This window comes from Ambystoma mexicanum, chromosome 6q (genome assembly GCF_040938575.1).
Source record: "Ambystoma mexicanum isolate Mex_15411 chromosome 6q, UKY_AmexF1_1, whole genome shotgun sequence".
Classification (NCBI taxonomy): domain Eukaryota; kingdom Metazoa; phylum Chordata; class Amphibia; order Caudata; family Ambystomatidae; genus Ambystoma; species Ambystoma mexicanum.
In genome coordinates, this window is record NC_090937.1 from 335,641,456 (window position 1) to 335,647,608 (window position 6,153).

Genomic DNA, 6,153 nt, shown 5'->3' on the forward strand with positions numbered 1-6,153 from the left:
GGTTCTTCAAGAGATGGAGTGTTCAAATTCCAGACAGGCCAGGTGGGCTCATCTTTTTGCACAGTTCGAATTCCAGGTCACATAGATCCCTGGATCCCAGAATAGTTTGGCAGATGCTTTGTCCCGCAAAGACTCCATTAAAGAGCACACAGCGATCAGGACGGAGTCCATGTTTAACCGTAATCAGATTCTGGCTTGCATCAGATCTTTCCTTCAAGATGTTAAGATGGCCCTAGTTCAGGAAGGACCTCGACTGTCCTTACGCTCCACTTCCCCCTTTCAACAAAAAGGGGACTGGCTTTTTTTTCTACAAGAGAAGATTGTACATCCCTAAGGGTCCTCTACGCACTAAGATCTTGAAGTGGAGCCATGATTCTCGCTCGGCCGGTCATAGAGGAGCCGATAATACTCTTGAGCTCCTTTCCAGAACTTTTCTCTGGCCCAACGCGAAGAAGGAGACCTACGAATATGTTAAAGCCTGCCCGATTTGCGCCAGAGCCAAATATCGCCTGGGTAAACCTTTAGGTCTGTTGACTCAAGTCGAACTGCCTGCTCGTCCTTGGGGGCTAACCTCCATCGATTTCATAGTCGATCTGCCAGCCTCTGAGTCCTGCACTTGTATCATGGTTACGGTGGATGCTTTCTCCAAACTGGCTCATTTCTCCCCTCTTCCAGGTCTACCCACTGCGGCCAAAATGGAAGAAGTTTTTTCTCGAGACATCTTTAAGCTGCATGGTCTACCCGATAAGATAATTTCTGATTGGGAAGCCAGTATATCTCAAAGTTTTGGACGGCCTTGTGCAACCGGTTGGGCATTGAGAGGGCTCTGTCTTCGGGTTTTCCCCCAGAATCCAATGGTCAGACGGAACGACTCAATGCTACACTAGAACAATACTTACGGTGCTACATCACCCAACACCAAGACAACTGGGTCTCTTTGCTTCCTACTGCTGAGTTCTCATATAACAACACCAGGCACTCTGCCACCGGACTCTCTCCTTTTTTCTGTACTTATGGGATCCATCCCCGTTCAGTGTTTCTAGAGGTTCCCGGGTACACCAATTCCCCGGCTGCGCAGGAAGTCCTAGGAAACATCAAGGAGGCTCAAGCTTCTGCTATCCGAAGTTTGGAGGCTAGCAGAAAACGGTCAAAATCCAGCGCAGATCGACACCACAAGGATTGTCTGGGTTGGGAGCCTGGTGATCAGGTGTGGCTATCCACCCGGTTTCTGCCCAGATGGACACGGCCTTCTAAACTATCCTCTCCATTTCTAGGACCTTTCCTCATTCTTTCCAAGGTTAATCGGTTGCGTATCGCCTCCGGCTCCCTTTCTCTCTTCGCCGTATTCACCCTGTTTTTCATGCTTCTCTTCTCAAACCTTACTATCCTGATCTGCACCTTCGGCCCATCGCAAAGTCTGCTGCAACTCAATCCCCGGAGTCAGAGGAGTATGAGGTATCTCGTATCCGCGATTCCAGGTTTTATCGCGGATGTCTGGAATACCTTTTGTCCTGGAAGGGATACCCTGAGTCGGAGGACTCATGGGAACCGGCTTCACAGGTTCATGCTCTGAGATTGTTAGCCTGTTTCACTGCCGTCACCCAGGGAAACCCGGGGCGGTTAGGTGGAGAGGAGGGCATACTGTCATCCGCCATCACAGCCGCAATTGGCGGCTTCTTCCACGTTAGAGACTGCAACCTGGACGAAAGGGTTTTTAGTCCTTCCTTTGTTTCTGGTCCGGGCCCATTGGCCGGACGCAGGGCTGCCTGGTGTTATCTTCTCCGTCAACCCGGAAGTCACTGCGTTTCAACCCCTCGCTGATTTCGCTCCAGCGCTACTAGTTCCTTCGCTCTGCTTGGACCCCGCTTGATCCCTCCGCTTTGCCTCGGCTTACGAAGTGGATCTTGGTGCCTGCTAGTGTCGCTCTCCTAGCGATACTATTTTCCTGTCTTTTCTCCCTCCTCTGCCGCTTCTTTCGCGGTACCCTTTCTCCCTCCGCTTCCCTCACTGTCGCTGCCTCTGCGGCGTGTGTTTTTTCTCCCTTCTCCTCCCTGGCCGCTCTCTCTGCGGCGGTAAGGTTCTCCTGCATTCTTTTCCCGTTGCCTTCCTTCTTTTCTGGGAACTGTTTTGCTTCCTTTCTCTGGGCCGTGTTCCTCGGTCCACTTAGTACCTACTAGCCGCCTTTTCACAGCTGCCTGCTCCTACTTCATTAGGACTTTCCCGCCTTCCTACGGAGAACTTCACGACCCTTCAGCCACCGGTCTCATCTTCGTTGGAATTTCTCTGTACTCCACCGCACCTGCATTTTGGACTGTGTCTTCTCCAGCCTTGCCTTTGTGGATCTTCCAGACTGCAACGGTCACTCTACATCCTCAATGGTTTTTTCCCCGTGTGGGTTTTTCCCTTTTTTCGGCTTGGTTCCGGAAAAGGAGTCCCGGAACTGCTGTCCATTCAGCGGTCACTGTGGCTTCTTTCCGTGACAGGCAAGTGCCCCTTAAAAAGGAAAGAGACTACCTGAGTCGGTGGAACCTACAAGACACAGACAACTCGGGAAAATCAGGTGAGGAGAGTGTGGAGGTACAGGAGAGAGACGTGGTTCGACAGCACGAACAGTCACACTGACACAGTTGAGGGGTGCCGGAACAAAACTCTCTTTCCAAAGGGCACAGTGGTGCAGAACCCGTGTCAATTGCTTGGGGCATGAGATAACTCCTCAGGGTCTCTGTCCCCAGGAAAAGAAGACCCCACCACTCTGAGGGAACTAAGGAGCCTCCTTGGACTAACTAATTACAGCAGAAAGTTCATTGAGGATTGCGCAGGGATCACAAGACCCCTGATCCATCTTTTGAAGGGGGGGGTCAAGTGGGAGTTGGGTCCAGAACAAGCCGAGGCAGTAAGACAACTCAAAAGAAGACTCTCATAGGCGCCTTGCCTAGCTTACCCTGTCAGAAACAAGGAGTTGTTCTTGGAGACAGGGTACTCAAATATATGCTTGAGTGCAGTATTATATCAAAAACATGACAAGGTCAATAAAGTAATCTCCTATGCAAGTAAGACTTTATCCTCTATGGAGGAAACATTCAATGATTGTGAGAATGCACTCCTGGCAACGGTGTGGGCATTGAAGAATTACCACCCATTTATCCAGGGGGAACACATCATAGCGGAGACTCCACACCAGCCTCTGCAATATCTTCAAAGTGACAGAATCCGGGTCGGAAATGTGAGTAATTCCCAAATTACTTCCTGGATTCTGTCAATGCAAGGCTTTCCTGTTGAGTTCATATATGGCCAAAACAAGAAGATCCCCTTGCGCAAGGTCTGGCTGACTTGCATGACTACCTTAATTCCCCACACAAAGTTTATGAAGAGGACCAGTGTGAGGGAATGCCCACTGTGTATGTGGATGGGTGCTCCTACCATGTTGACAACGGGAAAAAGGAACTTGTGGCCAGCCTTGGGAATGCATGTGTGAATGATGCCCAGAACCCTCCACTGGGTACAAAATCGGTCCCCGTAGAAGTCAAGTGGCAGAGCTGACGGCTGTGCATCAAGCCATCCTCACTGCTGTCCAACACCAACTCCACGAACTGGTCATAATCACTGATTCCGATTATGTACGGATCGGGTTCGTGGAGCACCTGGTTAACTGGAAAACCAGAGGCATGCTATGTGCTAATAACAAACCATTAAAACATGGGAAATTAATACAAAATATTGATGATCTGGTCACCTCGAATGGGATGACCATCTACTGGAAAAAGATCATGGGTCATTGTAAAGTAGAGGGACCAGACAACACTGGAAATGACCTAATTGGTCAGCTGGCCAAAACCAGAGCCATCCAAGGAGATCTACTTGAGATCGAGTCCCTGTTGGGGGGAAATCCAGGTAACTGCTATCACTAGGTCCCAGACAAATGCTTAATGAACTCTCAACTGCACAATGGAGTAAGGAGACCCCAGATGATGATTTGATTACGGCTCAGAAAGCGGATCCAATAATTAGTAAGTGTTATCAACCCATTGAGGACCCTGAGAACTTTCCCCTGATGGATACCGATTACATTGGGAAAGAGGACCTCAGAGTGTTAATGAAATGTCCAAAAATGTTGCGAATCCAAGACGGTTTGTTGGTGAGGTGATCCATAGCTGGCCATGACCAGTGGGTGGTCCTTACCACATTCGGAACCCTGATGCTAATTCATGCCCATGATGTGTCCACAGAAGCAGCTGAAGTTCTCCAACTGGACCAAAGAAAAAAGAACATCCCAATCTACCGACTTTCCCTTGATGGGCGATCAAACTCAAGTCAGGAGCGGGGGGCTATGTGGGATGTATTGACCCACCTCTACTCTGCTATGCTGATTCACTCTGTTATGATAGTGCCAGAAACCACAAAATGGCTGCAAAAACCACACAAAAAGATGGCTGCCCAATCTGCCACGCATGTTGTCAGTGGTGGAACAGAGCTCACTAGTGAAAAGTGTCACTGGGCCCCACAACAATTGAAAGTGGAGTGCAGAAGGAAAAAGCATTGCTTTGCTTAATGAAACTCCAAGATTGCTTTAAATCTTTTTTCTTTGCTGCTGAAACTGCAGAATGCCGGTTAAAAACACCTTTCAAAAAATGTTAAATTCTTACTGGGTGCTACAATTCACTTAGTTATAAAATCATTGTGAACTTACAAGGTCCTGAAAGACTGAAAGCATAGAGAGATTTTCACAGCAAAAGTGGCCTGTCTGTGGATCTGTCAAAAATCTCTGTGCAGCAGAGGGCTACTGTGATGACAGCTGTCAGGGGCCTGCCTGATTAAACCTTAACATGTATAAACTGAAAATCAAATGTTTGCAATCTAAGAGGCCTGTTACTGATAGTAACCCATATTGTTATTCTTTTGATCCCATGGTTTAAAATCGTGAATGAGAAATCTAGCTGTTATTTGATATAACAAGTTTGTTTTGTGCTAAGGAAAAGGCCACAGAATTTAACAATTAAATTAAACCTGGCTGAAGCTGCAAAACTGGAATAGCAGTTTTTTCTCACAAAAGGAAGGTCTCTCCTCCAGCAGGAAATCACTGAGAAGTGTTAATTACCGGGTAGGAAACCTGCAGATCAGGAAATTCAAAGTGTGGAGACAGTTGTAAATGGCCTCTGCAAGGAACAAACATGGGGGATGGCTCCTGGGCTTCCAGGGAGACACCAAAGGGTGGACCCAAATAACCATTTGTTGCTAAATATGGACAAAGAACACATTTTAAAAAGACTGATAACTTGTTATGCAAAATTGTGAAAAATATAGAAATAACAGAGTTGTTAAATTAATTACTAGCTGCACATTTTAGAACTGTATGAAATGTTCTGTGACAGCAATGGCAAGAAATGTGATTTTACACAAAATATATTTCCGCTAGAAGGGTGAAACTTCATACACTCATTCCCATGTTAAACACGCACACTTATAGAAATTTGCTTAACATTGGATATTGTGTTCATAGTGAAAAGGGCAAAATTCTGTGAAAAGCGGCGACAAAATCCCACAGCTATGGGGTTTTGAGGAATAGCTTCTATGTAAAATATGTAATTTGTATATGTGATTTTTATAGAGGTTGCACATGGGTAAATATGTATTGTGCCAGAAGTAGATTTTTTGTTCCATGGGCTAGGGGTGGATTCTCAGCCTCATAAAATGGCACCATAAAGATGACACTCTGTTTCTCTTCTCCTGTCAAGGCAGAGAGTAGACTCTGACCCAATCACCTTTCAAAGGGGTAAGCTTAGGCTAAACCAGCCCACACACCCCCTTCATGATGTCATTTCATAGCATAAATAGAGACAGCTCACCACACAGACAGATTCACTCACTATCCTGATGCTGGTGGAGCACTTTGCTGCTGAACTCTACATCTTCCTTGCTCCAGACTCCAGAATCTTGGCAAAGAAAAAAGGCCTACTGCATAGCTGAACCCTTTTCAGCTAGGCCTGAAATTCCAGAACAGAACCCCACAAGCCTAAGGGGAGGCAACATCATACAGCCGGGCTGTACTGTTACTGCTTGCCTGCTGAAAATTAACTTCCTCAGAACCAAGAAGGGCAGATCCTGTCCAGTCCTGTGATGTGCTGTGACCAGAGCGCCTTGCTTATCCAGTCCAGT